Source organism: Canis lupus, chromosome 17, assembly GCF_011100685.1.
Source record: "Canis lupus familiaris isolate Mischka breed German Shepherd chromosome 17, alternate assembly UU_Cfam_GSD_1.0, whole genome shotgun sequence".
Classification (NCBI taxonomy): domain Eukaryota; kingdom Metazoa; phylum Chordata; class Mammalia; order Carnivora; family Canidae; genus Canis; species Canis lupus.
Genome location: NC_049238.1, coordinates 57,022,461 through 57,035,947, shown reverse-complemented (window position 1 = coordinate 57,035,947; position 13,487 = coordinate 57,022,461). Strand labels below are relative to the sequence as shown.

At 37.2% G+C, this 13,487-nt stretch overlaps 1 long non-coding RNA gene across 7 annotated transcripts in view; it reads left to right on the top strand.

Moving 5' to 3' along the window:
- Positions 1–13,487, top strand: part of LOC111090690 — a 119,283-nt gene that overhangs the window by 45,071 nt on the left and 60,725 nt on the right. The window lies entirely within an intron of this gene.

The window sequence follows — 13,487 nt, the reverse complement described above, 5'->3', positions numbered from 1 at the left end:
ACTGTTCAGTGGCATGTGGAAATTGTAGGCAATTCTGCTGACCATGGTAGTGGGATCTGTCTGTGTTTTAGGATCTGTGGTTAGAGCAAAAAATCACTTTCCTGCTATTTGTTATGCCTTCCCCACTGGCTCCTCTATACTGTATTTGCTTGGAAAGTAACTGCTATCTGTTGTGTTACCACTAGATAGCAGTGTTACTTCAGAAATGCTTTTCAAAGACCCCATAATCTGGGATCTGGAAATCCCATAGGAGTTTTCACTCCAGGATCAACCTGTAGGTCATGCCCACAGTCAGCTCCCTCAATACCAGCCTGCTCACTGTCCCCTGACCCAGACTTTCCACTGCCATTTCCCAATCTTGGATCATGCCCCTCCCTTCCAGGGGACATTAGTGTAGTGGTTAGGAACACAGACACTGGAGCATAATGCCTGAGCTGAAATCTATGCCCCTTACTTAATTTTTCTGTATTACAGTTTCCTATGACATCTCTCACACTTTAATGAGAAGTAAATTAATTAATGCTTTTAAAGGTCTGGTAATATATACAACATATAGACCTCATAAGTAGATTCATAGTTTGAATTTAGTTGAAAGTAGATTCTCAAGTTTGAATCTAATACAGTGTTTTGGGAACATTTTAACCTGATCATTTTGCTAAGGAGCATCCTTTCTTCCAAGGTGACACACTGTCATGTCGATCTTCACTGCTTTAGCCCAAGTAAAATTATCTTAGTGGAGGCTTGAGGGCCACCTGTGAGATGATGCAGGATCCTGTCAACAGCCCATTGATGGGAGAGCCACTGGCATCTAGGAGAGGGGTTGTATCTTTTGGAAGGTTTATGTTGATCAAGGACTAAGCATAACATACATGTGAGTTTGGTGCATGGGAGGGATGGTTAGAGCAGGAAAGTTTCTTCTATTGAGAAAGCAATAATGTCTTCCCTAAAGTCACCTCGTACTGTGACATCCCCTTGTGGAGACCACCAGGGTAAGTCACAGCTGACCTGTGACAAGGTGTGTAAAGTGTCTGGCACTGTGCTTATTACTAGCAAGTGCCCAATTAATGATAGTATTATCCTCAATAATAACAATAATAATAACATTCACAGAATATTTATTATGTGCCAATGTTCTAAGGTATTAATTCATGAGATAGGGATCATCTTTATTCTTCTCTTACCGATGAGGAAACCAAGGCACACAGAGGTAAAATAAGTTGCCCAAGATTACATAGGTAACAGGCAGCAGAGCCAGGATTCAAAGGTAGGCAATCTGGCACCAGAGTTTACTCTATCAACTATTATGCTATTAATTAACTCAAAGATAGTAGCTCACAGGGGACCAGAGGAGAAAGAGAGTTTCTGGCTGGGGTGACCAAGGAAGTGGGTAATCTGAATAAACAGGTGTTTCAACTTTCCTTTAACATCCATTAAAATCTATTTTCTGCTCCTGACCCCTATCCTTGGGCCTGAAGTTGAACCCATTGGTCCTGCTCTAACATAAATGCTCATAACATAACATTTAGCTGAAGCCCCAGACCTACTGAACCCAGAGCCTGTTAGGATTGGGGATGAGTAGTCTGGCTAGTAAGGGACTCTTAGAGACTGCCTGTGTCTTCAGGAAAAGGTTCACACCTCACTGGCTAACTTTTGCCTCTGCTTGCACTAAAACACATTGTTTTCGTGCCTTTACCTAGTACTTGCTATTCCTTCTTTCTGGAATATTCTCATTAAATCCTACTCATTCTGAGTTCTATTGTCTATTCATCCATGAAGCCTTCCCCAGTGCTGCCAGGCAGAGCTGGCAGTGGTGTGTGAAACTGGTCACACTCTGCTCCATTTGGTCCATTATGGTCGTGGCTTTTGCAGGATTTTGAGGTCCTTGAGGCCAGAAACCATGTTGTATTCACTTTTGAATCCCACTTCCCAGCACAGGGCCTGGCACATGGTAGGCACAGGATGATCACTTGTTGTAGAATTAGAAAACAGATATTACAACCTGAATTCTCAAAGAAACAAGAATAGTACGCAGCCATCATCATTTGTTCCCATTTTTACCCACTCCACCCTCCTCTTTTTCCTTTCTACTACAGGTCCCACTGGAAGAGTATGGCCAATTTAATGCAAAGGTCAGGATATCTTTAGTTTCTGGACTGCTGACTGAGATTCACATTTCTGAACTTGCAACGACCTCAGTGTACCCAGAGGCCGAATTCCAAATGAGCACATCAGGTCCTATTGATACAATCAGCTTCTAATTACATCCTAAGCTTCTGATCGGTCCCCCAGCCCCTTGCCCACATATCACCATACCACTGACTCCCACTGGAGTCTGCCATTGTGAATGCTGAATGAGCTACATTGGGTTCAAATGGACTAATTAGGCCTGCCATGCCACTCTGGGTAAGAGGAGTTTTTAGTGCCCCTGGAAAGCACCTGCCTGAAACTGCCCTTCTTCCACCTTGATACATTGAATTTGCAAGTCCTCTTTCCATAAAAGCATTCTGTGTGTGCTCAAGGTTCATTCCTTGAAGTAGGGAAATTGAAGCTCTGTAAACATGCTGCCTGACTGTTCTTATACTTTGCTGAAAGGGGACAGCAAGCATTTGTTGTGCTTCAAAACTGATCCACAAGCTGTATCTATTATCTGTCTATCTATTTCCGAGAATCATGGGTTGATTATAATTTTAAACATTAAGCTACAGTTATACCCTATTGCTCCAGGCCCCCACCCAATTATTTCCACTGAGAATTCATCATAAGATTCTTGATCACTTAAAGCCTGAGGCATGAGAAAAGAAGGGCAAGAGAAGGCAGGAGCAGAAATACACACAGTTGCCTAAACAGTCTTAGGTTTCTTTCTTTCTTTTCTTTTTTTTTAGTTGTGGTATAATTTACACATAATAAAACAAACTCATTTTAAATGTACAGTTTGATGAATTTTGACAAAACTGGTATAACCACTGACACAGTCAAGATGTTGGATATTTTCATCACCGCAGAAAATTTCCTGTTTCTTCCCAGTCAATGCCCTCTCACCCACAGCAATGAACTCTGCTCTGATTTCTGTCACTGTGGCTTAGTTTGGCCTGTTCAAGAACTTTATTAGAATCCATTGAATGATTATTTATGTATGTTTATCTTCTTTCACTCAACAAAATGCTTTTGAGATTCACCTGTGTTGTTGCTTGTATGAGTAGTTTGTTCCTTTTTCATTGCTTAGTGTTTTTTTATTATGTTAGCATAACTCAAATTTGTTTATCCATTACCCTGCAAGTGGGCATTTGGGTTGTTACCAGTTATTATGAGTAGAAGTGGGGGTTATTATGAATAGAAGCATTATAAACACTTCTCCAATTTCTCTTTAAGAAAAGATTTGATTTTTAAGTAATCTCTACATGCAAATGGAGATTGAACTCACAACCCAAGATCGAGAGTTGCATGCTCCTCCAACTGAGCCAGCCAGGTACCCCCACTATACAATTCTTTTTGTGAACGTGTTTTCATTCTCTTGGATAGATGCCCAAAAGTAAAACTGCTGAGTAACAGAGTAGGTATATGTTTAACTTTTTAAGGAAAACTTCTTCCAAGTGTTTGTACCATTTCACATTCCCAACCCCAGAGTACAAAATTTTCAATTCTTTGGTTTTGCCTATGTTTGTTCTGTGAGCACATAGTCAACACTTGGAACAGTTCTAGGAACCATAACACTTGTTCTTAAAGATAGATTTCTGAGTGTACTATCCCCAAGAGATGCTTCATACTTGAGTACCCTTGTTAGGAAAACGGTTTTCCACTCACTGGGACCTTAGACACAGCAGGCAAAATTAGGAAGGATGTCCAAGGAACAATAAAGGAGAAAGGCAATACAGCTCAGCCCACCATGAAGGATCAAACCCAACAACCAATTTGATGACAGATGTTCAAGTCAGATCACCCTCAAATTGAAGAGTGCCTTTGCAACAAGTCACTACCCATTCCTGAGCAATCAGAGAAATTTATTTGCTGTCCATTAGCTAATTGTTCCCATACTCAGCACAGATCTTAACTAAATGCCCTAAATGACATTTAAATTTCTGGTGTGTTATGAAACAGCTGATAATTTACCATGCTCATATCCTGCCAGTAGAGCTGACTTTAATTTTCCTTAAGATTGTGGCTGATTTCTGAGATCCCTAAAAATAAAGTGAAGTAAAGATCACAAGATAATATATAAATATATAATCACAAGATAATATATAAATATATAGTAATATATTATATATATAATATATAAATACTGTGGAAGATACAGACTTTGCAGTCAGGATAGGGACATGGCATGCCAGCTGCGTGGCATTTGGCAAGTCATGTCACTTCTCTTGGCATCAGGTCACACAAAACTGTAGTGGGAACAATAATTTGTATTTCTACCCACCTTCCTGCTACAGTGGGTGTGAGATTCAAATGATATACAGCTCCATTCAAATCCTGACTCTACTGCATCCTACCAAAAGCTTGACTGTGCTACTTACTCAACTTTCCAAATTTGGGTTTTCACCCCTGTAAAGTGAAGGTAACAAGTGAATACCTTGCAAGGTTGTTACAAGAATCAAGTAATGTATGTAAAACACCTGTCACAGTGGGTGGTCAGTAAAATGGGAGCCTCACTATTAAGCAGGCTACTGGTTTGAGACCCACAAGGGTGCCCTTAACTAGATGACAATTTTTTCAAATGGTAGAGCCACTAGGTTGACAACCCACCCTTATTGAACTAGACACAAGGTCTGCTGATAAAGTTCACAAGATGACAGCAAAAGTACCTGGGCTGTGACATGTGACCCAGATCACATGCGGCCACCCTCTTTTCAATATTAAATAGTTGGTCTGTTATTATTTATTGGAGTATAAGGTTTAATTCTAGTGTCACCTGTATTTTTGCTCTTTTAATTTCCTGTGCTTCTTGTAGAGTGTGGCTTCTAATATTCTTACTTCTCTTAAATTCACAATCATGTTACCTAGGTGCGTATGTGACCCAATTATATGTTCTAGTTTGTTCATGTGTGAATATATACATATTGATGCACATTTATAAAAGTCACATACTATGTTTTCACCTTTATGTTATAGTTAGGACATTATATTGATTTTTATAATAATGTGCATAAGTAGGTATATTACCTATAAAGTTAATTATAGGATGGTAAAGGGGAGCAAAAACTAAATATATATTACAAAAAGAGGGCGTTGAATCTGAGGCTGTTGAGAACCAATGCTGTGGGTGCTGTCTGAGAGAATTGGAGTGACATCTTTTCATTCCTATGGCTTCTCTTTTTGCTGGCAAGCAAGCACTCTGGTTAGAGCGGGGTGTGGCAAATGTGAACCCTACAGCATAGAGTGAGGTCTGGATAGGACCCTCCCTTTGTGAGCACCAAGTACTTTTGTATGCCAGCTGCTTCCCTGTCTTTCCACTAGATGCCAGCAGCATCCCAGGACTCTGGATTGGAATTTCCAAAAGCCCCACAAGGAATGTTGTTCCAGTTCCAAGCATACTACTATCCTCTGAAGTTGGATAGCTGCTCATAATATCTTGATTGCTTGATTCCCTACCTGTTCTGGTTTCAGAATAACAGGGTCAAGTTTAGATACAGCAACACATCAAGCGAGAAAGTGAGGGTAACCACGATGGGATTGCAGCATCTATGCCAATGGCCTTGCTGACCCAACCTGCCCCCACACCCACCCACAGAGTACATCTGCTGGAGACTGACCGTAAATATTTACCTTTCATTAAACATGTCATCGCTGCCATTCACTCAGAGTCTCAAGCACCCTCCCAGAAGCCAGGGGCTGAAGGTAGGTGAGGGAGAACAGTGAACCTGTAGTTCTTTCTAACTGCTGGAAAACAGTCTTCTCCATTCTGCTCCCATCCAGAACCTGGGATAAGACTCAGTCCATGCTGAGACCCATCTTATTTTTGAGTTTTGCTGAACGGAATCAAAAAAGATCTAGATCTAGATCTAGATCTACATCTAGATCTAGATCTAGATCTAGATCTGGATCTCTCTGGGTTTCTAAGGATGTGGTAATAGTATGGAGAGACACACAGAAAGACACAGACAAATGATATAGAGGAGTGTTGCCCAATAGAACTTTAGGATTCCTATAGGAATCACTAACCATATGTGGCTACTGAGCACTTGAAATGTGCCTGGTGTGACTGAGGAACTGAATTTTAAATTTTATTCAATATTAATTAATTAAAATTTAAATAGCCATATGTGACTGGTGGCTACAGTATTGAGCAGGTAGATATAGAATATGAGACAAAGGCAAAATCATAGGCCTCCAAAGTATCAAGTGCCATGTTGGATGTATATATGCACATGTGTATGTATTATATAAAATACATATGTAACTCACATATTTGTGATTTACATGTAATTTAAATATATGAAAATGAAAACCAGACCTTCAGAGAGGTAGTTGAAGTTGGTTCTGGAACTAGAAGCTTCAGTGAAGATTGGGAATGGATGGGTGGACAACGGGGGAGGGAGAATTTGCCATAAGAGATCATAAGATGAGTCAACTGATTGGGGCCAGGAGTTTCCTAAGACACAGAAATTAAAAGGAGTCCAAAGGAGTCCCTTTCTACCAGAAAGAGAGAAATTGAGATGTGAGTGCCAGAGGAGGAACAAAAGGAAGTGACTGAAGAAAGACAACTGAGGTTTTCAAGGCCCCTTCTCTCCATAAGGACTGTAGATTTCAGCATAAAGGGGAGGAGCAAACATACAGCAAAAGGAGCTGGAGGCAGACAGTCCAGGAAAGGAAGGGGAACGAGGTTCTCTGCCTGGTAGGAAGGTGGGAAGATGGAGGCAGCTTGGGTGAGTGGAAGTGGCAGCATGAAGGTGTTCACTTCTTTAGGCCATGAGCGAGGTGGAAGACATGTGGAACTGGGCAGCATGAGGAATTTTCAAAGACTATTGAGATCTACTGGTTTAATACATCCACCATTAAGTTAAAAATTCCCGTTAAATTAAAATTTCCTTTTAATTATAGTTATTTGAATAATTTTTATTAGCAGAGTAAGCAAGGCAGTCAGACCACGCCAATTCCAAATATATGAGATACTTTGGGAGAAGATCTATCAGTGTGTTCAGAGAAGGAGCACCTCATTCAAATGTCAAATGGATTGTGCCTTTGAGCTCCAGAACATTTTGTGGAGGTCTCATGGGTTTTGCAGCTGAGGAAACTGAGGCTCAGAAAGGATAAGAAGCTTATTCAAGGGTACATAGAAAGAGATAGACCTCAGTTTTATACCAAGATCTTAGTACTTTGTGTTTAGTGTTCAAAATTAGTGGAATTAAACATGTTCTAAATACCCTAGTCTCTTGCTTATAACGACCCAATAGACAAATGATTGGAGAACAAGGAAGTGGAATTAAGATCTTATAGACATTAGGTTTTTTTCTTTTGTTTTTTTTTGTTGTTGTTTATTAAGGCATAATTGACATACAATATTTGTAGACATTGTTTTTTATAACCCCTTGTATACCTTAACTTTTAGATACCAAATAATTTTTCCTCCTAGTTTTTGTTTTATATTTAATTATTTTTATTGGTGTATAACATTATATAAATTTCAGGTATATGATGCTATAATTTGATATATGTGTACACTACAAAGTGATCACCGTAAGTATAGTTACCATCCATCCCCATATAATTCAGCCTCTTCATCCATTTCACTTCCCCCAATCTCCTTCTCCTGATAACCATCAATCTGTTCTTTGTATCTATGAGTTTGTATTTGTTTTGTTTGTTCATGTGTTTTGTTTTTTAGATTCCACATATAAGTGAGATCATACAGTATTTGGACCGACTTATTTTGCTTAGGTCCATCCATATTGTTACAAATGGCAAGATTTCCTTCTTTTTTAATGGCTAATATTCCATTATGTATGTATATATTTCTTTATCCATTCATCCATTAATGGACACTTAGATTGTTTCCATATCTCGGCTGTTGTAAATAATGGGGCAATGAACATTGGGGTGCATATATCTTTTTGTTTTTTGTTTTTTTTTTCATTTTTTTCATATATCTTTTTGAATTTGTGTTTTCATATTCTTCAGATAAATACTCAGAAGTAGAATAGCTGCATCATATGGTATTTCTATTCTTAATTTTTTGAGGAATCTCTATATTGCTTTCCATATTGGCTGCACCATATTACATTCCCATCAATGGTATTTAAGGGTTCTCTTTTCTCCATAACCTCTCCAACACTCATTTCTTGTCTTTTTGATAATAGCCCTTTTAATAGGTGTGAGGTGATAGCTCATTGTGATTTTGATCTGCATTTCTGTGATAATTAGTGATGTTGAACATCTTTTCATGCTCCTGTTGGCCATCCACACATGTTTTCTTTGGAAAAAAATTGTATTCAGATCATCTGCCCATTTTTTATTCAGATTTGTTTGTTTTTGTTATTGAGTTGTATGAGTTCTTTATATATTTTGAATATTACCCCTTAATTGGATATGATTTGAAAATATCTTCTCTCATTTAGTAGTTTGGCCTTTTGTTTTATTGATACTTTCCTTCACTGTGCAGAAGCTTTTTAGTTTTTTATAGTCTCATTAAAAAATTTTTGCTTTTGTTTCCTTTGTCTTTGGGGTCAGATCCAAAAACATTGCTCAGACCAATGTCAAGGAGCTTAGCACTTAAGTTTCCTTCTACAAATTTTTTAAAAGATTTTTTTAAAAATGTATTTTTACTCATGAGAGACACAGGGAGAGAGGCAGAGACATAGGCAGAGAGAGAAGCAGGCTCACAGTGGGGAGCCTGATGTATGACTCAATCCCAGGATCCCTAGCCAAAGGCAGACACGCAACCACTGAGCCACCCAAGTGCCCTCTACCTTCTACAAATTTTATGGTTTGAGGTTTTACCTTCAAGTCTTTAATCCATTTTGAGTTAATTTTTATGCATAGTGTGTATGGATAGTGGTCTAGTTTCATTCTTTTGCATGTAGCTATCCAGTTTTCTCAATATCATTTACTGAAGAAATTGTCCTTTCCCCATTGTATATTTTTCACTCCTTTTTTTTGATTTAGTTAACTGCATTTGTGTGGGTTTGTTTCTGGGTCTGTATTCTATTCCAATGATATATATGTGCCTGTTTTTATGCCAATGCCAATGTTTTGATTACTGTAGCTTCACAGTATACTTTGAAATCAGGGACCATGATGCTTCTAGCTTTGTTCTTTCTGCAAATTGCTTTTTCTATTTGGGACATTTTGCAGCTCCATAGAAATTTTACGATTATTTGTTCTAATTCTGTGAAGAATGCCAATGGGATATTGATAGGAGTGGCATTGAATCTGTAGATTGCTTTGGGTAGTACAGACATTTTAACAATGTTTTCTAATCCATAAACATGGAAGATCATTCCACTTATTTGTTTCTTCTTCAATTTCTTTCATTAGTGTTTTGTAGTTTTCAATGTAGACATCTTTTATCTCCTTAGGTTAAATTTGTTCCTAGATATTTTAGTCTTTTTGATCCCATTGTAAATGGGATTGTTTTCTTTTTTTTAAGATTTTATTTATTTACTAATGAGAGCCACAGAGAGAGAGAGAGGCAGAGACATAGGAAGAGGGAGAAGCAGGCTTCATGCAGGGAGCCCGATGGCAACTGGGTTCCGGGACTCCAGGACCACACCCAGGCCGAAGGGAGGCACTAAACCGCTGAGCCACCCAGGGATCCCCAGTGGGATTGTTTTCTTAATTTCTCTTTCTGATAGTTAATTACTAGTGTATGGAAATAAAACAAATTTCTGTATTTTGATTTTGTATCCTGCAACTTTACTGAATTCATTTGTTAGTTCTAATCATTTTTTGGTAGTCTTTAAAATTTTCTATGTATAGTATCATGTCATCTGCAGATATTGACAGTTTTACTTCTTCCTTTCTGATTTAGATGACTTTATTCTTTTTCTTGCCTAATTGCTATGGATAAGATTTCCAATACTATGTTAAATAAAAGTGTTAAGTGTGGGCATTCTTGTCTTGTTCCTAATCTTAGAGGAGAAGCTCAGCTTTCCACCATCGAGTATGATGTTAGCTGTGGGTTTGTCATGTATGGCCTTTATTATATTAAGGAACATTCCTTCTATACCCACTTTGTTGAGAGTTTTTTTCATAAATGGATGTTGAGTTTTGTCAAATGCATTTTCTGCATGTATTGAGATGATCATATGGTTTTTGTCTTTCATTGTGTTAATATGGTATATCATGTTAATCAATTTGTGGGTATTGAAACGTCCTTGCATCTCTAGAATAAATCCCACTTGATTACAGCATATTATTCTTTTAATGTATTGTGGACTTCAGTTTGCTAATATTTTTGTTGAAGATTTTTCCATCTATATTCATCAGGGATATTGGCCTGTAATTTTCTTTTTTTTGTGTTCTTTTCTTGTCTGGTTTTGATATCAGGGCAATGTTGGCCTTGTAAACTGAGTTTGGAAACATTTCCTCCTCTTTAATTTTTTGGAAGCGTTTGAGAAGGATAGGTATTAAATCTTTGAATGTTTGTTAGAATTCACCAGTGAAGCCATCTGGTCCTGGACTTTGGTTTTTTGAGATGTTTTTTTATTACTGTTTTCAATCTTATTACTAATAATCAGTCTATTCAGATTTTCTATTTTTTCCTGATTCAGTCTTGGAAGATTGTGTGTTTCTAGGAATTTATCCTTTTCTTCTAGATTGTCCAATTTTTTTGGCATATAATTGTTTGTAGTAGTTTGCTTGTAGTAGTCTCTTATGATCCTTTGTATTTCTGTGATACCAATTGCAACTTTACCTCTTTCATTTCTGATTTTATTTATTTGAGCCCTTTCTTTTCATGGTGAGTCTCGTTAAGTTTGTCGATTTTGCTTTTCAGAGACAAGCTTTATCTTTTCAGAGAAACAGCTCTTAGTTTCATTGACTTTTTTATTGTCTTTTAGTCTCTATTTCATTTATGTCCACTCTGATCTTTATTATTTCCTTTCTCCTGTTAACTTTGAGCTTTGTGTGTTCTTCTCTTTTTTGTTTCTCTTAGGTGTATAGTTAGATTGCTTGAGGTATTTTGTGTTTGTTGAGATAGGCCTGTATTGCTATAAACTTCCCACTTAAAACTGCTTTTGCTGTATCCCATACATTTTGCACTGTTGAATTTCCATTTTCATTTGTTTTTGGGTATATTACAAATTTCTCCTTTTATTATTTTTTTCTTGACCTACTGGTTGGTCAGTAGGTTATTGTTTAATCTTCACACATTTGCCACTTTTCCCAGTTTTCTTTCTGTAATTGATTTCTGGTTTTACACCATTGCTGTCAGAAATGATGTTTGATATGATTTCAATCTTCTTTAATTTATTGGGTTGTGTTTTATGACTTAACATGTAATCTATCCTGGAGAGTGTTCTATGTACAGTTGAGAAGAATGTATACTCTGCTACTTTGGGATGAAATTTTCTGTATATATCTATTAAGTCTATCTGGTCTAATATGTCAGATAGCTGATGCTTCCTTTTTTATTTTCTGTCTAGATTATCTATCTATTGATGAAAGTAGGGTATTAAGGTCCCCTATTATTATTGTATTGCTGTCAATTTCTCCCTTTAGTCTGCTATTATTTACCTTATATATTTAGGTGCTTCTATGTTGGATGCATAAATATTTATAAGTGTTATATATCCTTTCTGGATTGACTTTTTTGATCATTATGTAATGCCCTTTTTTGTTTATTTTTATAGTCTTTGTTTTAAAGTTTATTTTGTTTGATATAATTATTTTTTAAAGATCTTATTTATTTATTCATGACAGAGAAAGAGAGAGAGGCAGAGACACAGGCAGAGGGAGAAGCAGGCTCCATGCAAGGAGCCTGATGTGGCTCTTGATCCCAGGACCCTGGCATTGCTCCCTGAGCTGAAGGCAGACACTCAACCACTGGGCCACACAGGCATCCTGTTAGACATAATTATTGCTACACCAGCTTTCTTTTCATTTCCATTGCATAGAAAATCTTTTTCTATCCCTTTACTTCTAGTCTGTGCATGTCCTTAGATCTGAAGCAAGTCTGTTGTAGGCAACATACAGGTTGGTCTTATTTTTTTTATCCATTTAGCTACTCTATGTCTTTTGACTGAAGAATTTAGTTCATTCACATTTCATGTAATTTTTGATAGGCATGTGCTTATTGCCATTTTGTCTGTTTTTTAGTTGTTATTGTAGCTCCTCTCTATTCCTTTCCTCTTCTCTTGCTCTCTTCCCTTGTAGTTTGGTGATTTCCTTTAGTGTTGTGTTTAGCTTTCTTTCTTACTGTCTTTTGTTTATCTACAATGGATTTTTGCTTTGTAGCGACCATGAGGTTCACATATAAAATCATATATATATGTGTTACATATATATAGTAGTCTATTTTAGGGTGATAGCATCTTAAGTTTGAATGCATTCCAAAAATCTCTACTTTTTACCCTTCCCACCACGTGTTTTATTTTTGATGTGATATTTTATATCTTTTTATTTTGTTTATCTTTTAAATACAGTTAATTTTACCACTCTTGTTTTTAAATTTCTTAGTAGCTTTATAAGTGGTCCAATCCACTGCCTTTGTTATATATTCACCGTTACCAATGAGATTTTTACTTTCATATATTTCCTTGTTATTAGTTAGTGCCTTTTCTTTTCAACTTAAACAAGTCATTTTAACATTTCTAAGGCTGGTTTAGTTGGGATGAGCAAGTTTAATTTTTGCTTTTCTGGAAAACTCTCTTCTTTAAAAAAAAGATTTTATTTATTGATTTATGAAAGACACAAAGAGAGAGAGAGGCAGAGACATAGGCAGAGGAAGAAGCAGGTTCCATGCAAGGAGCCCGATATGGGACTCAATCCTGGAACTCCAGGATCACACCCTGAGCTGAAGGTAGGGAGCTCAACCACTGAGCCACCCAGACATCCCAATTTTTTAAAAAGATTTTATTTATCTATCTATCCCTCCCTCCTTTAATTCTGAGTGATAACTTTGCCAGATAGAATATTCTTGACTGGAAGTTTTTTCCTTTCAGCACTTTGAATATATCACGCCAATCCCTTCTGGCCTGCAAACTTTTTGCTAAAAAATAAACTGGTAGTTTTATGGGGGGGGGGGGTGTATACCTTTTGCCACTTCTAATATTTTCTATCTTCAACTTTTGATATTTTAATTATAATGTGTCTTAGTGTAGATCTTTTGGGTTCATCATATTGGACCTTTCTGTGCTTCTTAGAGCTAAATGTCTGCTTTCCTGCCCAAGTTAGGGAAGTTTTTAGCCATTATTTTTCAAGTAAGATTTCTATCTCTTTCTTTTTTCTTCTAGGACCTGTATAATGCAGATATTATTCTGCCTGATGCTGTCCCCTAGGTCCCTTAAGCAGTCTCTACTTTTTAAAATTCTTTTTTGTTTTTTTCTGCCTTG